This window comes from Sorex fumeus, unplaced genomic scaffold (genome assembly GCF_029834395.1).
Source record: "Sorex fumeus unplaced genomic scaffold, SorFum_2.1 ptg000162l, whole genome shotgun sequence".
Lineage (NCBI taxonomy): Eukaryota > Metazoa > Chordata > Mammalia > Eulipotyphla > Soricidae > Sorex > Sorex fumeus.
Window position 1 is genome coordinate 1,104,758 of NW_026606219.1, and position 24,984 is coordinate 1,129,741.

The window sequence follows — 24,984 nt, forward strand, 5'->3', positions numbered from 1 at the left end:
AACCACAAGCACATATATTATTCATTCATTAGGAGCTAGTAGTTTACACAATTGTGAGGCTGGCTAAGAAAATCTGAAATCTGTAGTGTATGCACTTAGAGAGGAAAAGTAGGGCCCATCACGATTATCCGTGATCATTTCTCTTTTTTTAGAGCAACAGATAAGGAGCTTTAATTACATCATCAAAATATCTACAGAGCAGCACCTAGCTGAGCGTTCGATCCAATAATTGAGGGCTGTAGCTTCACCTACCTGCCATATCAAAGAGCCACACATCATAAACCATTTGTACTGGCAACTGGATGCACATACTTCGTTACTAGCTACCTTCGCCTTATTATTATAGGTAATGCATGCACAAGCAAGCTAGAGCAACAGCGGCCGGCTACGAGTTCTATCCACGAAGGTGCTACTTGGAGAACTTTAGAATAGGAAGGCGCCAGGACAAGCTCCATTTGCGTTTCAACAGAGCCAAGCACCTCCCAGCCGTCCTCTCTGGCACTTAGCGGGCCGAGGCTCCTCCCGGCAGCAGCACGCCCAGCGGGAGCGGCGAAGAACCCACCTGGAGCACAGCGCCGCGGGTGCGGGAGCACGAATGGGCGGAGCTTCGCGGCGCGCCCGCTGTGCTGACGGCGCCCAGCCCGCCAGAAGAGCGCTCGGCGGGCGAACGGCGGGGAGCCAGCCGGGTAGGGCAAGCGCGGCCGGCGCTTGCGGGTGAGTAGGGGGGGGGGGGGAGCGGTAGGAGGGGGGCAAGAAGGAAGGGGAAGAGGCGGAGCGTGGGAGCGCACAGTGTCAGGAATACAATAGTGCTCAGCGCTGCTTCAGCCGCCGCCGCCGCCGCCACCGCCGCCACCAACCACCACCACCACCGCTGTCGCCGCCGCCGCCGCCGCCGCTGCTGCTGCCGCTACCGCCGCCGCCGCCGCCCAACCGCCTGCCCGGAGCTGAGGCCTGACGGGCCGGGCGGGCGAGGGCCGAGGGCGGGAGCCGAAACACAGGGGGAGGCTCCGGCGGATCGAGCGGCCGGAGCGGGGGGCGGGGGTGGGGAGGAGATTTCGGGGGCAGGTGCGAGGGAGCGGAGAGAAGAAAGCGAGCGGGTAGGGGGGCGGTTACCACTCCTACCGGACTCGCCCGGCACGGAACCGGGCCCGTGAGGAGAGCCGGGAAGACGCGGCGAGCGCGCCTAGCGAAGGTAAGTGCCCCCGGGGCTAGACGCGGCGCGAACGCGGTTTGGGGGCTGTCGCGCCGGCGGGGCAAGCCAGAGCGGCGGCCTCAGAGAGCCCGGGCGGGCGGCGCGGAGCGCAGGGTCCCGGCCCAGCCTCACCGCGCTGGGGGTCGCTCTAGCAGCGCCGTCGCCGCCCTCGTCCCCCGCGTCTTCTGGCCGGGAGCGTGTGTGTGGGCTGAGGGAAAGTGCCCGGCTGCCCCGAGGGCGGCCGGAGCCGCGGCGGGGGGCCGTCGCGGGGTCGGGGGCGGACGCTGGGGCTCGGCTGCAGCCCGCGGCTTCCCTCAGGCAGGAATTGAGCGCCATAACTGTGGCGGCTTTTTTCCCAGGTGCCCCCTCCCTCTCTCGCTCGCTGCCCGGAGTCGGGGCTCACGGGGTCAACCCCGCGGCGGGAGGACCTGTTCTGGCAGCCGCCACCCGGGGGGCTCGTCCGCGGAGCGAGGGCGCACCCCGGCTTTTCCAGGTTTGCGGAGGGGGCGCGGAGGAGCGAGTGCCTGAGGTGGGGGGGGGGGCGGCCGGCGCGGGGAGGCCCTGAGTATAGCCCCACGGCGGGATCGCAGGCGCCCCGCAGGCGACCAACTTTCCCTCCCCCTCAGTCATTGTTCGGGCGCTGTGGGTCGGTGGCCGCCGAAACCTCCAAACCCCGGGCGGTCTGGGGGGGGGGCGGGGGAGGGCTGGTGGGGTGGGAACGCGTGAGTGTTTGGCGAGGTTTACGGGGTGGGGGACGGTGAAGAGGGAACTTTCCCACCGCTCGAACGGCAAAGTTTAACTTATCCACTCATCGAGTTGATTTGATTCCCTCTGCCACGGGGCAATCGAAGTTTTTTTTTAACACAAAAAGTTAACCCTCCCCTTGCCCTGCCACAGAGGCGGGGGGGGGGGGGGGGATGGGGGGATGGGGGAGTGGGAGGGATACTGGGATCCGTGGTGGTGGGAAATGGGTACTGGTGGAGGGATGGGTATTTGATCATGGTATAATTGAAACCCAAGCACAAAAATTTTTAAGTCTACAACTGTACCTCATGATGTCTCACTAATAAAAGTTTTAAAAAAAGTTAACCCTCCCCTTGTTCGGTCTTTTTCTCCTGGCTTTTCAGGGCCACTGCTTGCCTGAAGTCTGGCTTTAAATGGCCCGGCGCATCCTACATGTGTGATTTGTGAGGGGCCAATGGAGTTGGCTCTTGAGTGACAGTAATGGTGGTCAGAGAAGTCAGGTTTTCAAGTTTACGGTATCGTTGTGTAGCCCTGGGTCATATGTAACTGTTAGGCATTTGGCAAGAAACTTGTTTGGCTGCCTCTCTGACTTTCTGGTGTGGCTGAGAACTCCGTGGCTTTAGATGTGCACGAGGTTTGGTGCTGTTCTTGGGGCTTTGGGGATTTTGTTTTTGTGTTGTTTTCCTGGGCCAGCAGTTTATCTTCGGACTGAGAGATGAGCTTCCCCACACACCCCTTGGCGGCCTGATTGTATAAGAAATCAAAACTGTGTGGATGGTGCTGCCCAGTGGCTTGGAGGTAAAGGTGAACTAACTCCCTGTATACCTTCTGAGGAAGATAACTGTCTGCTTCTCTCAGCTTGGAGATGAGTGGAAAATAATTTAGGTAAAACCTGTTTGCACAACATCTTTACTTACTTGAAGCAACCCAAAATTCGCTTTCTTAGAGTCATTTTCTTAAATACCTCCCCTGCAGCCACTTCTTGTCAGCGTAAGGTAGTGCGGGAATGAAAGGGGGGAGGTGTAGTTAGGGGGGCGCGCGTTGGCGAGGGGGGCAGGGTGCTCAAGAAAAATTGTCTTGAACAAAACTTTGTGTTTTTATTTAATTCAACATTTTCATTTCATTGTATCCGTGAACAGTAGGAATATGAATCACTGACCTCCATACCTTGTGCACAGTGTAGTTGTCTTTGATCACTCTGGATATGTTAAAATAGATGTTTTTCCCCATTTTTCTTTTGTTTAGCTGGGAGTTAGTCTAACTATAACATATCATTTCGTTTAAAGTGAGCACTGAGCTTAAATACTTGAACTGTGAAAAGATAATATCTCCATTGAAGAGATGCGAGGATTACATGAGATCTTTGAGAAGTGTTTCTCAATTAATGTTAGCTATCATTAATGCTTCCTTTTTCAACTGTACTCTTCTGTACAATTTTGTTTACTACAGAAGAGCTCTTGCCCCAGTATTGTTGCCTTGAGACAGATCCTTGCATTCTTTCATTCTTCATCTAGTCATTTTGGAATACTCAGGAGCACAGGTCTAGTTCCAGAACCTGCATTTGCTATTTCTATGTTTCCTGAGTCATAATGCTGTATTTTGTCAATGTAGTAAATACCTCCTTATAGGATACTTCGAATCTTAACAACAGGCAACTTATTAAGAGAGAAAGGCCTTCCTTCTGGAAGTATTTCTGATCAGCTGGAGCCCGGAGTGACTTAGAGCAGCCCTAATCGGGCCTGTGGTTCACTTTCTGGCTTATAGAAGAGGTATCCTAGAAGCAGGACAGGTGATGGGTACAGGGCTTTCATTACAGTTGAAAGATACAGGTTAGTGAAAGTTAAAATATAGAACAAACGATGATGAAGGCTGTAGGTTGGCTGTGATCTTCTCCTTTGATAATGCCTCTCTTTTTCCTCTTTTGTGTTCCACCAATCATGACAACCATTTTCTCCCCTAAGCTACACAAAGCCATTTCTTTCTGTCCAGTACGTTGAGGCCTAACTGGAATTAGCAAGTATTTTGGAGTCTGTTTGTGTGTGTATGGAGAGTGGTGGGTACATGAGGCCAGGTGTTGGGTGTTCATGAAGACAGAGTTCTTAGGAGTCTAGAACTAGAACAGGGATAGAGAGCCCAGGGCCAAAAAGTGAGGTTTAATATTAGACATAACACATATACCTCCTTGTGGAGTTTATAAAAAATATTAGCTCAGGTACAGATCATACACTGGCTTATTTGAAGAAAATGTCTCATCAGGAGATAACATGCTCTGACCTTTATTTGCCTCACCTCATATGTGGGTGGTAGAAATTATATGACACCTATCTGGTATTCTTCTGAAATGGCTACTATGGTGACACTTGAATGATTTACAAGTTTCTGCCCATTCTTCCAGTTATATGGGCTGGGAAATCTGAAACATTTTGATTTGTGGAATGGGGAGAATCTGGGATGAGTAGGTTGATATGATGAATAAAAGCAAACTGTCATTATGGAGAAAATAACTATTGCTTTGGGTTTTCTGTTTTTTTGGAATCTTTGTGATTCCCCATTGCTATTTTTGCCTCCTCCCTGTAGGTTTCTTCACAGACAGTAGCAGCAAAGCATTCACCATAGAACTGAATCTGTGCTTCTCTTGGGTAGCAGCAAGATATAACTTTTCTTTTGAAGAATTTTTGCCTGATCCCATAGCTAAGCTTGTTGAAAGAAAGGTAAGAACTCAGAAGTCATTGGACTAAAGAAATAAGGGGCTTAATGTGGGGAAATAGTACTGGTTCTTTACTGGATCTTTGACCAATAGGAATTTTTAGGCAGTTAATAATTTAATAACTGTCGTAGCCGAGAAGCTATAGCTAAGCCCTGCTACTGAAGGATCTCCTTATGCCTTGATATTTGCTCATAGGCAAGGAAACTTGAGATTGGAGTAGCTTGGATTGGTGTCAAGATAATAGGGTACCAGAGCCAAAGAGATAGTATAAGAGGTAAGCACTTACCTCATATGTGGTTGTGGCAGAAGTTGCTGGAGCTGCAATCTAGTTCACATCCCCAGCCCTACATATGGTTTTTCCAAGCACTGCTGGATATGCTACCCATCTCCCCCACAAAAAGGCATGGCCTGTGTGCTGGAATCTCCTAGAGAAATTATTTTTGATAATTGTTTTTTAAAAGTTGCAAAAACAAAACAAAGAATTCCTGTCTTTTCTCTATCAAGGTTATTAGTTTTGAACAGTGTATCCCATTTACTTTATCATTTGCTCTGTTTATTTGTTTCTTTTTCTGTATCATTTGAGAGAAACTACTGAGAGATTGGTACTTGTCAGGGGTACCCTTTCATGAAGGGTGACTTAGATGCAGCCACTGGACATAACAGAACTTGGATGGTTATTCAAGGAGAACCTTAGAGGTAGAGTGAAATCTGCTCATAGCTGTGAAGTTCACATTTGTAAATCACATGGAATCTTTGGTGGTAGGCAATAGAAATAATTACCATTTTATAAAAGTGACTCAGATAAATGCCATTTTTCTCATTCTTAAGTTTTTTCATAGCTACATTAAATTTTAATACTGTTATGAAAAAACCACCTTGCCACTCACCAACTTTGCAGCCATAATATATTTTAAATTCCTTTATTTAGCAAACATTGTATTGGGAGTCTCCTTTTTGCTGTTTGTGTAAGTAGGGAAAATTTTTCATCTACTTTCAACTCAAATATCCAGTGGAAAGGAAGTAAGGAAACCAGTTATCATTGTCAGGGATAAGAGTACTCAGTTGAAGGAGTGTCCGTGGGGTGAGTAGGTACATCAAGCTGGTTAAGGATCTAGAGACAGATACTTAAGAGTTGTTTGGGTTGTATGTGAGTGTGGGGATTAATTTCCTCTGATGCTTAGATGAAAAGGTTCATGAGTTAAGGAAGGCATTGGTATCAAAACCCAGGGCAGGCTATGGGGGTCAGACCAATGCATTCTAATCTACCATTTATTCAAAGCCCATTACTTCTTTATGCTTAAGTTTCCTCATCTGCCGAACCACATATTTGAGATAATAATTTAGACAATAATTACACTGCAGACATTTATTTCACCTTCCCCTCCAAACATGCAGCATGTAAGGAAATAGCAAGAAAAGTATTGGATATTATGGTGGAATTAAAGGTGGAGGTGTTTCTATTTTTTCTGTAAATATTTTAATTACTAATTTTACCGAGAGCTGTGATGGGGATTACAATATGGGATAATAACAATAAGAGCAGCAAGGATTTGTTAGCCAGTTGCAGTATGCTGAGCACTATGCTAAGTGCTTAACATATGGCATCTCTTTGAGGTGTAAGTCTTAAAGAAGTAAAATAGCAGTATTTCTGACAAAGGTATTACAGCAAATAACAAGTAGACTGTTTCTCTGAGAGAGACCAAGGTGTCATGGTATAACTAAAGGATGAGTAAGAATAAGCAAGGTGAAAGTCAGAAGAGATCACCAAGCAGACAGGGTTGTGAGGGCACTGAAGTGGGAGAAAGATACGGAAAAGATCCACAGAGGTTTGGTTAGCCTGGGGAAAGAGATGAAATAGGCAGGGAAAAGATTGACAGGGCCTTGTGGGACCTCGTTAAGGCACTGCTGATTTATTACAAGGGCTTTGGGAAACTGCTAGAAGGTGTTTTTCACCTTTTCTTAAACCACATGATGTGTGCAGGGATCATGTGTGGGTAATATATATGTATTTGATCCAGAAAAGCATATAGGCTTAAATAAAAGTGGCTTGAGAAAGTAGAATTTAAAAGGATTTAAACAACATTAAAGTGTGCCCTTAACGTCTGTGTAAAGTTTCTCCCTGTTCAAAGCAAACCTCTGTCTTGTTTGTGGACCACACCCAGCAGTTCTCAGGATTTACCCCTAGTTCTGTACCTGGGGATCACTCCTGGCGAGACTTGGGGTGAGGGTGAACATATGGGGTCGTAGGAATCAAACCTGGGTCGGCTGTGTGCAAAGCAAGTGCCTTAACTGCTATACTATCTCTCCAACTCCAATAAAGTTGTTTTTAAACTATACCTGTATTTATTCCTATAGTACTCAAGGTTCCTGTGTTTCATATGTGTTTGAGAAAAATAATTCCTCCTTTAGTGTTCTACTTTATGTTGTTTTTTGTCTGTTTGTTTTTGTTTGGGTGCTATACACAGCAGGGCTCAGGATTTAGTTCTGGCTCTGTGCTCAGAGATCACTCTTGCCTGGCTCAGGAGAAACCATATGGATGCCAGGGATTGAACCTGTGTCAGCTGTGTTCAAGGTAAGCGCCCTACCTCCTATACTTCAGCTCCAGCTCAATGTGTTCCACTTTGTGAACCAGTGAAGATAATGTTTCTGGCACAAATAAGTAGCTCCTTTTTTGTTTTATTTTCATCCAGGTACTGTGGAGTTTTCTCTCTCAAACTGTTTGTTAGATGCAATGTAAACTTCATTGGAGGAAAAGGGTGTTCTTTTTTTCCTTTCCGTACCACAAACATGTCAAAATCACCTGTATCTGTTAGGGTATTGTGGGCGATGATCAGGGTTGGTTAGCAGATGGTTGGATGATCTAGAATAACCAGCCTTCCTTAGATATCTGGTGGTTGGCATGCTGAACAGTCTAGGAAGTCCTAAGCTGGGATGGCTTATCTCCACTCCGAAGCTGGGATGGCTTACCTCCACTCCGAGTCGTTTGCCCTACAGTTGGCTAGTCTGCATTTCTTCCCTTTTTTAAGCTTTTGGGTTAACCCAGCAATGCTTAGGAATTACTCATGACTCTGCACTTAGGAATTATTCCTGCAGGTGCTCGAGGGATCATATGGGATGCTGGGGATCAAACCCCGATTAGCTGCATGCAGGGCAAGTGACTTACCCACTGTACTATCTCTGTAGACCCTAGTCTGTATTTCTTAACATGATTGTCTCAAAGGCATAAGGAGTAGCAAGCCGAGACAGTCAGCAGTACAAAAATACTTCTCAAGCCTCTCATGTAACATTTGATGTTTTCCCTTCAGCCAAAGAAGAAACATGGCAACCAAAGCCAAGGCCAGTGGTTGTATGACGGGACCATCCAAAGATGTGAATGTAGGAATCAAAAATGTTTTGGGGCCATTATGCAGTAATGACTGCAGTATTGCATAATAATTAGTAATGAATGTAACCTCTTTTCCCTTTGGCGAGTCTTGTTAAACACTCATTTCTAAATACACTGCATTCTTGAGACTAAGCAATATAATTATTCTACCTTTTCTACCCTCTACAGAGTATAGCGTGAGTTTTTCTAGGACAATGCCAAAGGGAGACAGTGTGGCTCTGGAGGTAGTTATTTTTGTGAGTGGATTAACTGCTCACTGATCTTTGGTGGCTATTATCAGAGGAGGCCTTGTTTTTTCTCATTCTCTTGTTCAATAAGCACTTTATCACAAAATAATGTTAAATATGTGCTTCACAACCGAGGGCCATATGGCTCTCTCTGGACTTCTAGGATATTCCAAGGGACCCACATGTGTGTAAATGAACCACAGCATGGGAAGAACTGGTAGAACCTGAGGGCCACGGGAAGGAAACAAGTTTGAAAGGCAGCCACAGTTGGAAAAATGTTGAGAAACACTGCTAGATTGTACCAGGTGTTATAGTTGAGCAAAAAGATAGTTAATTAGGAATCCATCATTCCATGGAAGATGAAAGAACTATTTGTAAACTTTCCTTGTACTCTTTAGGTAATTTATGGTTTTTACCTAAGGATAAAGGATTCTCTGTGGATATGTTTTATTTGGTCAAGAGTTTAAAATCTGGTGTTTGCAATAAAGAATCTAGTATTATGTTGTGAAATGGGTGGTCCAATGACCAGTAATTGTAAGGAATCAGTCTTTTACCTTTGCTTGTGAAGATTTAAGAAGTAGCACCTTTCATGTAATATAAATAAAATGGCTTTGTAAATGGCTTGTGTCCTAAAATAAGGTAAAGGCCCTCCAGTTGATCATCGATTTGCTTGAGCGGGCCCAGTAACGTCTCCATTGGAGACTTCGTTGTTACTGTGTTTGGCATATCGGATACGTCACGGGGAGCTTGCCAGGCTCTGCCATGCGGGCGAGATACTCTCGGTAGCTTGCCGGGCTCTCCGAGAGGGGCGGAGGAATCGAACTCGGGTCGACCATGTTGGCTGCGTGCAAGGCAAACGCCCTACCCTTGTGCTATCGCTCCAGTCCTAAAATATATTACTTTAAAAATGCTTGTGGATCCCAGAAAAGACATACGGAAAACTGAATAGAAGGCTGACTTTGTACATCTTGCAGAGGTACATTCCTCCAGAAATTTGCCTGACTTTCCTCCTAAAATAATATTAAAATGAAAAAATCTGGCACTTTAAAAGTCCATAATTTGGAAATAACCATCAGGATTATAAACATTATAAACATTATATTGTCTGACACAGTAAACACAGGAATTTATTCAAATATTTACAGGATACTTGGAGTATTGTTTAAATTACTAAAAAGAGGCCATACACTAAGCATCAATCAGGACAAGTATCATGACTATAAAATATTACACTGATAGAACATGATCACCAAGATGTGTGAAATGAGAAAAGCAAGTATTAGAACAGTGCTGCCATTTATGTAAACTACTGAAGAAATAATTTTTACATTTTTGCTTAAGAGACAAAGATATTTTTTGGTGATGCAAAATAGTTTTATTGAAACTTATTTAGAAAGAGATGAGGGGAAAGAGGCTTGATGGCCTGGATTAACGCATAGTCCGTTCACTTTTCTGCTCCAAGCTGCTGGGTTCTGCATTAAGTCCTTGTGCTTCTGGGGCCGTGGCTGTGCTGGGGAGCCGCTCGTGGGGGGTGACTGGTGACCTCGGTAGGGCGTGAAGGACGGACCGGAACGCCCCCCTTCCCATGAGGTTTTAGTCGCCCCCACTCCCCCGGCTCATACCTGCTGTCCACAAGGCTCCCATGTGGCCGCCATCTTTCTTTCCAGAGGGAGGAGGGCGGAAGGGAGCAACACCCTTTCCCCTCCGGGCAGACATGATGGCCTGGATTAACGCATAGTCCTTTCACTTTTCTGCTCCAAGCTGCTGGGTTCTGCATTAAGTCCTTGTGCTTCTGGGGCTGTGGCTGTGCTGGAGAGCCGCTCGTGGGGGGCAACTGGTGACCTCGGTAGGGCGTGAAGGACGGACCGGAACGCCCCCCTTCCCATAAGGTTTTAGTCGCCCCCACACCCCTGGCTCATACCTGCTGTCCACAAGGCTCCCATGTGGCCGCCATCCTTCTTTCCAGAGAAGAGAGGGCGAATGGGGCAACACCCTTTCCCCTCCAGCAGACTTGATGGCCTGGATTAACACATAGTCCTTTCACTTTTCTGCTCCAAGCTGCCGGGTTCTGCATTAAGTCCTTGTGCTTCTGGGACTGTGGCCGTGCTGGGGAGCCGCTCGTGGGGGGCAACTGTTGACCTTGGTAGGGCGTGAAGGACGGACCGGAACGCCCCCCTTCTCATGAGGTTTTAGTCGCCCCCACACCCCTGGCTCATACCTGCTGTCCACAAGGCTCGATGAGGGGAAAGAGGAAGTACCTGTTCAAAGGAGAATGCAGGCCTAAGAGCAAGCCAGTAGACAAAATATTTCTGAAAGATTATTGAAGCACTGAACTTCTGAGCACATATGACCAGGGCTTTAGGGTGGAAAAGAGTCTTTGTTTGGGTTCTTTTGTTCTGAGGTACATCTGGTAGTGCTCAGGGATTACTCTTGGCTCTCTGCTAAGGTATCATTCATGGTATTGTTGGAGGGACCATATGCGGTACTGGCAATTGGACCTGGGTCAGCAGTATGTAAGGCAAGTTGCTTAGCCTGATTACTAGATCTTGGGCCGTTGTTGACATTTTATGTCTTTGTTTTGGGCCACACCCACTGTGGTCAAGGCTTGCTCTTGTTTTGTGCTTAGGGGTCACTCCTGGTAGTACTCAGGGAACCATATGTGGTACCAGGGGTCAAACCTGGGTTGGCCACATGTAAGGCAAGAACCTTACCTGCTGTATTGTCTTTCCAGCCCTGATAGAGTCTTTTCACAGTATGAACTTGTATATATAGTCAATGAATTTTAAGCTATGCTATTATATTAATAATATTAGGGGGAGGGGTAATATTGGGTTACTTACTCCTGACTTTGTGTGTGGAGCAACTTCTGCAGCACCCAGGGCACCATATGGTGCTGGGGACTATAGGAGGCTCTTGTAGCCATTTTCTGGCCCTGTTATCCGATTTTTAATTAAATACATTTATTTAAAAAGAGATAGTGTTTATTTAGGGCAATATGAATTCTCATCAACTTCCGCCCAAGTTGACCTAGTCAGAATGAATAAAAATAATAAAATCTGTTAAAGAATATATCACCAGTTTTCTTTCTTAGAAATGTCTCAAAAATAGTATAATTCTGAATTTTTATTTTTGGTTTGGGTACCACACCTGGCAGTACTCAAGGGTCACTCCCAACTCTGTTGGAGAGTCACTCTGGCCATGCTCAGGGGACCATTCAGTACCAGGATCAAACACGGGCCTCCCGCCTGCAAAGCATGCATTAAGCCCAGTGAGCTATTTATCTGCCCCTCATAATTCTGAAATTTTAACTATAGTTCTGAGATTCCAGAATAGCATGAGTGGAATCATACATATGTAACCTTTTTTATTCTAACTTTTTTACATGAATTAATAGATTGTTACTTTTTTAATCACTGAATGATTGTACATTGTATGATTGTACCACAGTTTGTTCATTTACCTGTTGAAGGAAAACTTGACTACTTCCATTTTTATGGCAATTAAAAATAAAGCTTCAGGTGCTAGATACCAGGGGTTAAGGTGCTTGCTTTGTAAGTGTCAGTGGCCAACCCTGGTTCCATCCCTGGTACTGGTACTGCTGGGTGTGGCTCAACCCTCCCACCCCACCAAATAAAGTGGCAATAAACAATAAACATGTTTTTTTCAGTTCATTTGGCTAAATATAAGAAATAGGATTGAGTTTTTGTAAGAATCTAACAAAATGTCTTCCAAAGTGGCCCCTCCATTTTGCATTCCCACCTGCCTTAAATCTGAGGTATGTGGCAAGTTCCTTTTTCTTTAAATGCATGCCCAAAAGTTCTAAAATCATTTGTTGAAAAGGCTATCTTTTCTCCACTGAATTGCTTTTGTATCTATGTCAGAAAACAATGCTTTGTCAGTCTATTTCTGGGCTTTCTTCTATCGCATTGATCTGTATGTCTTTCATTTTGCTATTACCACAGTGTCTTAAAACCAGATATGAGTACTCATTTCTTTATTAGAATTTTAGTGGTGAGAGAAAGCATCCTTAGCTTCTTCCTATCTTGGAAGGATTGCTGTCTCTCACCGTATACTATTAAGTTGATTTTAGGGTCTTTATAGAGCCAGGGAGATAGCTTTGACCCCAAGTTTAATCCCTGGTACCCACAACCCACAAGTATGACCAAATGTGGCCCTGAACATTGCTAAGAATAGCCTTACCCACCCAGCACTATTTGGTATTGCCCCTATAATAAATAATGGAAATAATAACAAAAATAGTATATACACACCCTGTTGTAGTGTAAAGAGCTAGCATAATAGATCTGGAACTGCTGTCTTGAAAAGGTTTGATTGCATTATTAGTCTATGGTTTCTGGGAAATTGACTCTTCAAACCTTTTGAAAATATATTTTTATTCCTTTTCTAGTGCCCCCTATTTTTTTATGCTAGTCCAAGTTCCTGCTTTAATCATAATCTTTCTACCTGAATGTTTTTTTTTGTAGGAGTACTGCTATTTATTCAGCCACTGATTAGCTGATTGAATTGGGCATGAACTCTACCTTACTTTTTTTTTCATTTTTTACAATTTTATTTATTGAATCACTGTAAGAGCAGTTACAAAGCTTTTGGGTTGAAGTCTCGGTCATACAATGAAACACCCGTACCTTCACCAGTGCCCATTCTCCACCACCAAAAACCCTAGTATACCCTCATCCCACACCCTCCCCCCACCTGTGGGGCAGATGATTTCCATATTACTTTCTCTCTACTTTGATCATATTCAATATTTCGACACCAGACCCATCATTATTATTTGAGATTTTACCCCAACACTCAGATATGCTGAAAAGGCAACAATAGACAATTTGTGTTCTGTTGCTGGTTATGAATAACATACGATGTCGTGTGGCTGTAGTAGGGCCATGTGATTTTGAAATTCCGAAATTTTAACACTTAAATCTGGAGGAATTACTGCCAAAAGCCACTGGTTTTCGAGATTTGTTTCTGAGTCTCTGGGATCATGGCTGTTGAGCTGCTTGATCAGGAGCCAGAGAGGCCGTTCGTGGGCGATAATTTGTGGTCTCATTTGGGTGGGGAGGACAGGCCCGGCTCCACCCCATCCCGTGAAGCCCAACAAGTTTCGTCACTGCGGGCCCAGGTCTGACTGTCCAGTGGCCTCTGAAGGATGACGGACACCGAGCCGCCAAGAGGGCGCAGGTGGAGTGACAACACTCTTTCCTCCCTGGGGTGGCCCGGTGACAGTAACATACTGTGGGATCCGGAAGCATTTCTGCCAAAAGCCACTGGGTTTTGAGATTTGTTTCTGAGTCTCTGGGATCATGGCCGTTAAGCAGCTGGATCAGGAGCCAGAGAGGCCATTTGTGGGCGATGACTTGGGGTCTCGTTGGGGTGGGGAGGACAAGCCCGGCTCCATCCCCATCCTGAGAGGCCCTATGTGTCTCGTCACTGGGGGCCCAAACCTGACTATCCAGTGGCCTCTGAAGGATGGGCCGCCAGGGGGAACAGGCCAAGGCACAAAACCTATTCCCACCTGGGTGGTTGGCCTAGCACTGGTAACCTACTGCAGGGACCGGACACATTTCTACCTAAAGCCGCAGGTTTCCAAGATTTGTTTCTGAGTCTCTGGGATCATGGCCATTAAGCAGTTCAATCAGGAACCAGAGAGGCCTTGCCTCCAATTATATAGCTGAGCCGGAGGTGGTTTGTGGGTGTGTTTCCCACATACCTAACTTTTGGCTGTTTACTTTCTTGGTAAACTTTGCCCCAAGTTTTTGGGGTCTGGCCAAAGGCACAGCAGCAATTTTGGGGTATCTGGAAGTCTGAAGGTGCCATCAGGCTGCTGATGCACTCACCTCACAGGTACAGATTGACCTGCTGGCGGCACCATACCCCCTTCTACCTGAATTTTTTGCTTTAGCATTTCATTTATACCAGATCTGCTAGCAGTAAATTATGTTTTAGTTTGGGCTGAGAGAGTCTTCATTTTTCCTTCACTTTTAAGGGATATTTTCATGGAATATGGAATTCTGATGCGACAATATTTTCTTCTTTCAGGATTCTACTTCACTATTGCCTTGTATGGTTCATAAGTCTGCAGTAATTCTTACCCTCATTTGTCTATAGTCAATGTGTCCTTTTCCCTTTTGCTGCTTCGTCTTCACACAAGTATGGCTTTTGTACTTTTTTTCACATTTATCCTCCTTGGTATTCTTTAATCTTTATTTGTGGTTTGTTGTCTACTTTTGATTTTGGAAAGTTCTAGGCAATTTCTCTTTTTATTTTTTTGGGCCACACCCAGTAATGTTTAGGGCTTACTCCTGGCTCTGAACTCAGGGTCACTCCTGGTGGGCTAAGCGGACCATATGGGGTGTTGGGGGTTGAACCCAGGTTGACCATGTGCAAAGCAAGTACCCTCACTGCAGTACTATTGCTCCTTCCCCCTTTGGCCATTTCTTAAGTAATTTGTTGTACTTTTCTGTGACTCTTTGAGATTCTAATTACAAGTATATTTCACTGTTTGATAATGTCCCACAGTTTCTGAATGCTATGTATTATGTTTTTTTCTCACTTTTGTCAATTTTAATATTAATGTTTTTGGTCCCTCTCAAGCAGTGCACTTCCACCCAATTGGACCAGATTGCCCAATATGATTTTAATTTTCATTGACTTGATCAGTAAACTTGATCTTCTTACTCACTTATTCTTTCCCTGGCTGTGCTCATTCTACTGTAGAGAATGCTTTTAATATTTTTTCGTTTATAGTGTTTCCGTTTGATTCTTAATTTGTCTTTGCTTAGCAAATTTTATATTATATGTATAATCTTACTTATTGGCTACCTTCTCTATTAGAGTCTTTGACAAATTAATCGTGATTCTTTACATTCATTTAATTTCTGATAATCCCAAAACATATGTGTAACCAAGTCTGAATCTGATAGTTGCTTTGTTACTTGGAATTGTGTGTGTGTGTGTGTGTGTGTGTGTGTGTGCATGCGCACGCATGTGTGGGGGGTTGGCTTTTTGAGTCAGACCCCTTGATACTCGGGGTTTACTCCTGGCTCTGCACAGAGGGATCATATGGAATGCTGGGGATTGAACCCAGGTCTGCCAGGTGTAAAGGCAAACGCCCTACCCTCTATACTTATCACTTAAACCCTTGGAATATTTTCCTGCCTTTTATTGTGCCTCATAAACAAGTTGAAAACAGAACATGGGCAAGAGATGCTGGAGTAAATATTTGACGTGTTTGGAGAACATACATTTCCTTCTGCTAGGCTTTTAGTATGGGGGTTTAAGCTAATCTAGTGAGGAGCTGGCATGCGTTTGATGTTTGTTTTTGCTATAGGCACCAGAGATTTCTGATTCCTCTTGTGATGCCTTCTTTTTGCCTCTTGCTTGGCTTTGGGTTTTTCCTTTGTGCTATTTCCCAAGAGCTATCTCTTACAGCCCTCCCAGTTGTATTTCACTGTTACTAACCTCATAGTTGGTTTGCCAACTAGGGGGTGGTTGGTGGGGGGAGGAGAGAGTTCTCTAATGATTTGATTAAGCCTCAGATTTAGGCATACACTGGGACCTAGGTCTTTAGTGTATCCTTGGCAGGATTTTCTGCCCCTCCTCCAGGGGTGAATCTTCCCTTTCCCTTTTGTTTCCCCAGCTTCTGTAAATATCCACCAGTGTCCTCAAGTCATGGGTTTTAAGCCAGTTCCCCTGCAGTTGAAGTCTTTTGTTCTGTACTAGAGATAGGAAAAGGGATCTGGGTGGATTTGATTGTGGGGCTGTTTTCCCTACAAAATATATAGTTTGGATTATCTGATTGCTTTATAGATATTTTATAAATACATATTACCCAAATATATTATCCAAATATATGCATATACATGTATTCAGAACTATTGAGAGCTTTAATGAGGCCTGGTTTCTTAGAGCCTCCTTAATGTGAATGACTTACGATTTCTCAGATCCTATCTTTTGTTTGTTTTTGGACCATATTGAGTGGTACTCAGGGGCTACTCTTGGCTCAGTGCTTGGAGGCTACTCCTAGAGGTACTCACAGTACCATGTAGTGTGGGAAATTGAACCTGTGATGGTCCCAGCCCTTTAAACCATCTCCCTGGTCCTCAAATCTAGGTTAACACATCTTTTTACAGGACACCTCCAACATTTCAGTACACTGAGGAGAGAGTTGTAAAAACTCAATATGCTCACTCAGTTCTTTCCCTTGAGCACTCATTTATCATTAGAAAATCAGCGCAAACGCCCCTTTCTTGCATAATGGCAATGTAGTATGTTCAGATTCAGACTAAGCTTGCATCAAGGACAGAGGGAACATATTTTCCCCTGGAGAACTTCTCCCTTTCTTCTGAGACAGACAAAAGGCTACCAGACAGTGTGGATGAATTCCAGGTATATGCAAATAAAGAACCTATTTTTTCTGATTTTCTTCTTAGAGAATTGTTGCTTGCTATTTAGTTAACAAGCCAAATATCAGTTCTCATTTTGTGTTAAGAAAATCACATGTAACATGTTATAATAGCCATATAAATTCCATGTAAAGCAATAGTTTGAAGATAGAATATTTTTCAGGCTGTCAAAATAAAAATTGGGACTTTTCCATACTTCCACTGTGAAAAGTATAAGTCTGCCTCAGCAATGCGTGACTTCCTAGTATACACAACAGTCAGAACTGCAGGCAACTTTTTCCTGACTCCATCATGGTTTCTTTCTTTCCCCATGATTCCTTACCTACTTACAATGTTAAAAAGCAGTAGGAATTATTTTCTTTTCAAACTTAGATGAAACTTTGAGTATAATACAGTTGTATTCTATTTGTCTCATGTGAAACTCATGTCTTATATAGGAAGTGTGTGCTGAAACTGCATTTAAATACAATATAAACATTTTTATACTTCCAAACAGACCAACTTGTAAAGTTTTCAGTTATGCCCTTCGACTTCTTTAGGAGAATCCTGTGAGCACTTGGCTTTAGGAAGGTCATCTATTGATGTTCTGTTGTCCTGATCTCTGTGCCAACACACCCTAGGTCCAGCTAAACTTCCTTCCAGACTGCTGTCCACAAAGATTCAGGACCTTTGTAACATTCCTACTACTCACTGATCACTACTGCTCACTGCATAGTAATAAGTGTCCATATTTGAGAGACCCTAGCAGTCAATATTCTCAGCACCAAGTCATAACCATTCCCACCATCCTTACCTTTTTTTCAAATATATTCTACCCATTCCATCCGAGCATTCACTCATAGATTCTAAACACACCATTAGTCATCCTGTTGCTCTATCTATTCTGCCTCTGCCTGTAGTTATCTATATTTTGGGGGGTTTTTTTCATCCTTTACATTCCTCAGTATACACTCAAGGGCTCAGTATTTTTTTAAAAAAATTAGTGGTTTCTACCATTTCTAAAGGTTAACTGGATTAAATGTGTTCATTATTTTTTCCCTAAGTGGGATGATGCAATTGAATGCTTCATGTCCATAAAGTCCTTTCACCTCCCATGTTTACAGTGTGACTTTTCAGCCATTCCTATCAAGTAGAGTCTGTTTCTCTACTTCCTGAATCTAGACTGTTTTTTAACTTTTTTGACCAGTGAAATGCAGTACGAGTAACTGTGTGACTTCTGAGTTTTATATCTCAAGAAGTCTTGTAGCTTTCCTCTTGCTCCCTGGGAACCCTGAACCAAACATGTTAAGAAGCCCTGATGAGTATGCTGGAGTAAGAGGCATATGTGAGGAGAGCAGCAAATAAACCTACCATCAAGTTCAGAAATAGTGCAGTGTGTACATGCCTTGCATGCAGCTGGCATGGGTTCCATGTGAGGCACCAAATAATGATCCCCTGAGCACCACCAAGAGTGCTCCCTGAGCATAGGACCAGGAGTAAGCCCTGAGCACATGTGGGATGACTGTGGCCCAGAAACTTAAGGCAAAGCGTACCATCAAACATATGAATGAGATCATCTTAGAATGTTTAGCCCCAGTTCCATTGCCTTATGACTGACCCCCAGATGAAGGCCCCTAAGAAAAGCCAGCAAAAGAACCATCTAATTCAAACCTAGTTTTCTGGTGCACAGAATTGTAAGTAAATAAAGGGGTTGTTATTTTAAGCTACTACTTTTGGGGGCATTTTATTACTTAGTGATAATTAACAGAAAGGGCAGCATTTGTATTTCATTTTTTCCAGGGCCTGGCCATAGTAGGTTTTCTCTCTGAAACCAATCTTCGTGATTTGTATGTGCTTTTAATTAGGAACTAGGATAACCCCTTCCAGTTACAAATGATGAAAGGAAGTTGCATGACAATGAAAACAAATGGTTTATTCAAGGTTATGTAATAGCAGTATCAGATATCAAAATCTATATCTCAGGTAGAGGTAGATTATTTCCTAGTGAATTTCTTATTTGCTCTTGGTTCTTGATGGCTAACTTGTCCCTGACTGATTGGGTTGTGTAAATTAGAGGCAGGTATAACATTGTGCATCTTCTGCATTTTCATACTCTCCTGCTATCCCAAACACATACTCGTTAACAGACACATCAGCATCCAATAAATACTTGTTGATTAATTGACATTTAAAAAGCAATTATACTTAGAGCTGTTCCATATCTTCTAGTGGTAATTAAGATAGTATGCATTTGTCAAAACCTGAACTATAGTTTAAAGGGTAAAATATTAAATTATGATTTAATTCAAAGCTATTTTGTTGAGAATTTTTTTTTATTTTTATTGATTTATTTTGAATACCCATCCCTCCACCAGTGACCATTTCCCACCACCACGGATCCCAGTATCCCTCCCACCCCCCATCTCCCCCCAACCCACCCTGCCTCTGTGGCAGGGAATTCCCTTTTGTTCTTTCTCTCCTATTGGGTGTTGTGGTTTGCAAAAGAGTTAAGCCTGATTTTCAGGGAGAAATGTTGGATGATTTACTTTCCATTGATCACTTTGTATATAAGGAGATGTCGCGGCATGCGGTTTGGAGTAAAGGTCCTGGTTCCCGCATGCCCAAGCTATGCGTGTAGAGGCTCATGGTCACCGGGGTTCCATCTGGAGGAGGCGGGATGCGGCACCTACCCCATCTGGGACTTCCCGGTGATCTCGGCTCTGTTTGGGACTTGGAACATTCTCCGGGAGCTGTGGAGCCTCCCAGCGGCCTTTCTTCTCTGTGGCTGTGTGCTGTAAAGATAGCGCTGGGGGGCGGGTTGTTGAGGATCTTTTTTTTTATAAATATGGCTAAATTTGTAAGTAACATATTATTTTGAGAAAATAAATTTGGCCCTTCAAAAATATATTTGCACCTAACAGACACTCAGTAATGTTAGGTTTTTTTCTCCTTGTATACAAAGGCTTCACGATCATTTGGCAAAACTTGCTAAAGAGGGGCCAGAGAGATATTACAGGAATTAAGGCATTTGCCTCACATGGAGCCAACTATAGTTAGATCCTGGGCCATGCATATGGATGGTATCTTGAGCACAGAGATAGGAGTAGCTCCTGCACACTACCAGGTGTGACCCAGCCCCCTCCCATTAAGTACCGGTAAAGGAAGCATTCCTGCCTTTGAACCTAACCGGATTCCAGATGGCTTTCATTGTCTTATGATGTTTAAAAGGTATATAAATTGCCATTTTGGAATTCCTGAGTAAATAAAGCAAAATATATAAGTGCTGTCACACTATTCGAAGGGCTGACCACCTAAAACCTTAATTTACTTTGAAAGACTTAGGTTCAGAACAAACCATTAGCCCTCTGTTAGATGGCCAAATATTTTCTCTCTTGGTGGTTTGGGGCACAACACCAGCTGTGATCAGGCATTACTTCTGCATCTGCTTTCAGGGAACAGGGGATCATATGGATGATCGAACCCAGATCAGCCATGAGCAAAGCCAAGCCATATTTTTAGGCTTTTTGTACAAAAATATTTGTACAAATATTTTGGATCATTATTTACTAATGATTAGAATGTAGACTTTTTTTTTGCTTTTTGGGTCATACCTGGTGATGCGCAGGGGTTACTTGTGGTTCTGCACCTCAGGAATTACTCCCGGCATTGCTTACAGGAACATAAGGGATGGTGGGAATTGAACCCTGGGTCGGCTGCATGCAAGGCAAATGCCCTACCCTCTGTGCTATCGCTCCAGCCCCAAATATAGAATTTTTTTTTGCTTTTTGGGCCACACCCGGCGATGGACAAGGGTTACTCCTGGCTCTGCACTCAGGAATCACCCCTGGCGGTGCTCAGGGGACCATGTGGGATGCTGGGAATCGAACCCAGGTCGGCCGCATGCAAGGCAAACGCCCTACCTGCTGTGCTATTGCTCCGGCCCCACAAATATAGACTTTTTAAACTAATATTTAAACTTACAGATTTTATTTATTAGAGATATATAAACTTCTGTTTGATAGGAACAGTACAGATTAACTGATCTCTAACACAGTGGTCTTCAACCAGCACTGGTCCACAAGTGTTGAAAGGTTGAAGATATTAACTTATGTTAACTTGTTCTAAGATATTAACCTCTTGATATCTCATTCTGGCCTTTTTACTTTTAGTACCTGTAGCCACTGAATATGTCAAATACTCTTTGAATCAGTTTTCTGTCTCATAGGTCCTCTCACAAATTAGTCTCTGATATTTATTCATTCTTTATTTGTAAGTTTTATTATATTTTGGCATCCAAATATTCTGTGACATTGTCTGTTGTAATGACCCATCCTGTACAAAGTCCCTGAAATCCACTACTGATTGCTGGGTTTGATGCTTTACCAGCACCTTGAAATAACTTTGTTGTCATCCTGGTACCTGAAGAGGTCCTCACAGGAAAAAACTGGATACCTCTGCAGGTACTTAAGAACACAGCAGACTCTCTAAAACCACTTGCACAGAATGAGAAACTGTTGGTTCTGTTCTTCTATACTTTGAGGGGATGATATTAAGAACATTTATTTTAGGAGATCCAAAGAAAACACACATACTAGGCCCTTGTTTCTTATCAAATACAATTCTTATAATCTGATTTTACTAGTAATAGCCATAAAATAAGTATATTGGAACAATAAAATTTGATAAACTGCGAGCTGCCTTAAAATTCCAGTAGCTTTGACAAAATATACTGCAACTCATTGTGCTGGAAGCCTCTTTTTCCTTGACAGGTTTTATTTTAACACTTTCCTTTTCTCACATGATCAACAAATTCAGCAAATGCCCTGTGTTCCAGGCACTAGGCCCTGCTTAACATTGACCTTCCCCACCTCCCCTCCTACTTGTGCCCCAAGCAGGTTCCACTAGCATCAACATCAGTCATTGATTTGCAGTTGTCTAGTATTAAAATAGAGAATAGAATTCCAGTGGAGGTTCTCAGCACCCAAAGGATTAAAATGGAGTCTAGCAAAAAATAATAGATTTTCACGTTTAAGAAGGTATAATTATGTACAGTACCACAGAATATTAAGTGCATCCAGCTTTGAACCATTCTGTGAAATGGTTAAGCCAGGTTAAAAATAAGTTTTACTAACAACCCAGTATTAATAAATATTCTAAATTGGCTTTTAGCTTTATTTAAAGATACATAAAATGAATACTTCACATAAAAACTCAAACTCAGAAATAATCCCTGTATGGTTCCTATTCATTTTTTTAAATACATACTTTCTGTGCAGCATTGGGAATCCTTTGCAGAGCAAGTCTGAACCCAAGTTTGAAAACAAAAAAGGGGTTGATTAGTAGGTAGTGGGCAAATATTCAACCTGTTTTTTATTTCCTGGTGATTATTAACATAAAATTATTTAATAATCATACATTTGGGTTTTTTGGCCACATTCATCAATACTCAGCACTTACTCCTGGCTCTGCACTCAGGAATAACTCCTGACAGTACCCAAGTATTTTTATTTATTTATTTATATTTTATTTATATTTGTATTATAATTATTTTATTTATAGTTATTTCTGTTTTATTTAATTAATATTTATTTTTATACATAAAGCTTTTAAATCTCTGACACATTAACAATGATTCAAAGAATTCTAAAAACTTAGACAAAAGTATTTGGCGGATTCGAGTTAATGGGCCAACCTGGTTTTTTTTCCTTGGCTTCCCTGTCAAATGAATCATAGATGGAGTCTTTGGTTATAGTTTTGGCCATGGGAGGCATTTCTGAAATGCCCACATAGATTTTTTTGGCCATTCTGGAACTGGTTGTGATGGTATAGGCATTGCTTTGGTAGCATTTCATTGATGACATGCAAAAGGTCTCCTTCATTCCTCATCTGAAATTGGCATTGTAAATCGAATACAGAGTCAGTTTCGAGGCAGAGGAACTGAACGATATCCATGTGATCACTGTGAAAACCAGGGAACTTTTCTGATAGTCCCATTAGAGTGGTGCCATAGCTGGGTGATGTGGAAAGGCAGTCAGGAGAGCAGAAAGAGCAGGTCTAAAACAAGGAACATCTTAATCGATTTTTAATTTTATTTATTTTATATAATATAAATAAGTATAAATATATATATAAATATAAGTAACTCCTGGCAGTAGCCAAGTATTTATATTTATTTATTTATTTATTTATTTATATGGTCCCCAAGGGACCATATTGAATGCCGGAGATCAAACCCTGAAACCCTGGTTGACTGCATCCAAGGAAAATGTCCTACCTGATGTACCGTTGCTCTGGCCCCAAAATTCTTTAATATTTAGATATCTCTCTTTCTCTCTCCTCTCTCTCTCTCCTCTTTCTCCTCTCTCTTCTCTGTCCTTTCAGCTTTTGCCCTGGAACCTGTGCTCTTCTTATAATTTATAGACCTAAAAATATTGAACAACTTAACTAGACTTGGATTTACAACTTTTGAACTCATCAGTGCGAAGTCTTTTTCTCAGTTGAGTTTTTTTCAAGTATTTAGCTTATTTGAAGGAAGGTTGGGGTCATTCACAGCAGTGCTCAGGATCCACTCCTGGCTTTGTGCTCAGTGGTCACTGCTGATGGTACTCCAAACACCATTTGTAGTGTCAGGGGTCAAACTGGTATTGGCCACATGCAAGGCAAGCACCTTGACCACTGTTCTTTTTCTGCAAGTCAACTGCCTTAACCACTGTGCTACCTCTCCATCCCCCCATTTTAAAAACCTCATTTGTAATTCTGTTGGTTTTTTTTTATTGTCTTTTAGAAAACATTCTGAATAAAAATAATTTGTTGTTTACATGACTTAACAGCAAATATTTGTAGCTTGACTTCATTTTATTAATGGTGTCAGTCATCAACCAATATTTTAATTTTGATATTCCAATTCATCATTTTTAAAGAGTTCATTTATGGGCTGGAGCGATAGCACAGTGGGTAAGGCGTTTCCCTTGCACACAGCCGACCCGGTTGGCCCAGGTTCAATTCTTCCGCCCCTCTCAGAGAGCCCAACAAGCTACGGAGAGTATCTCGCCCACACAGCAAAGCCTGGCAAGCTCCCCATCTCACAATGTAGATGTTACTGAGCCTGCTCAAGCAAATCGATGAACAACGGGAGGACAATGCAGTGCAGTGCATTTGTGGGGAAAAGAGGTACATCTGGCAGTACTCAGAAGGTATTCCAGGTGATGTATATGGAGCCAGGTGTTAGTGGGGATAAGGTCCTGTCAGAAGTGATCCCTTAGCACAGAGCGAGAAGTAAACCCTGAGCACAGCCAGATGTGGCCCCCAAATAAAAGTTTTATCTATTTCTGTTTTTTTTTCTTTTTGGATCACACCCGACATTGCACAGGGGTTACTCCTGGCTCTGTACTCAGGAATTACTCCTGGCGGTGCTCGGGGGACCATATGGGATGCAGAGAATCAAACCCGGGTCGGCCACATGCAAGGCAAACGCCCTACCCACTGTGCTATTGCTTCAACTCCCCTATTTCTGTTTTTATAATAAATTAGATAGAAATATAGATCTTGTACATGTTGTTCTAGATTTGTACCTGAATATTTTGTCTCTTTTGGAGTTGTTATGAATGGTGGCATTTTAAAAAAGCCTTATTTAAAAAAAATTTATTAAGACTCCATGATTTGTGTAGATTTTTTTTTTCTTATTGGGTCATACCCAGCGCCAGCGATACTCAGGGGTTACTACTGGCTCTATATTCAGGAATTACTCCTGGTGGTGCTTGGGGGACCCTATGGGATGCCGGAGATTGAGCCCAGGTTGGCCGCGTGCAAGGCAAATGCCCTACCCACTGTACTATCAATTTTGCGCGTAAATGGTGTTTTTTAAGAAAATTCAGCTTCAAGTTGTTTATTGCCCCCATATAGAAACTCACTTTTTGTAATTTACCTTACATCTTGTTCCTTTGCCTAGCTATTGTAAGTTTTTTTTTCTTTTTGGGTCACACCCAGGGATGCACAGGTATTATTCCTGCTTCATGCTCTCAGGCATTACTCCTGGCAGTGCTCAGGGGACCATATGGAATGTTGGGAATCGAACCCGGCTTGGTCGCGTGCAAGGCAAATGCCCTACCCTCTGTGCTATCACTCCAGCCCAACATTTTATTTTTTGACTGAGATTCTATAATTTATAAAAAATTGAATCACTGTGAGATGCAGAATTACAAAGGTAATCATGGTTGGGTCCCAAAGGGGAGAGGGAGTTTCTGTAATTTTTAGTTATAAGATATTTTCTTTTTTTTTTCTTTTGGGAGCCGGGATCGGACGGGGACGCTATACCTAACTCTGTGCTC

General features: G+C 43.1%; 1 protein-coding gene across 2 annotated transcripts in view; it reads left to right on the forward strand.

The window, feature by feature from the left end:
• The first annotated feature begins 586 nt into the window (after positions 1–586).
• JADE3 (jade family PHD finger 3) overlaps positions 587–24,984 on the forward strand; it is a 211,645-nt gene continuing 187,247 nt past the window's right edge. The window contains exon 1 of one of the 2 annotated variants that reach the window (XM_056107343.1): positions 587–714. The gene's annotated coding sequence lies outside the window, so the exon portion shown is untranslated. Of the gene's footprint in view, positions 715–1,140; positions 1,193–24,984 lie in introns of those variants that run through there. The other variant, XM_056107344.1, reaches the window with a different exon arrangement.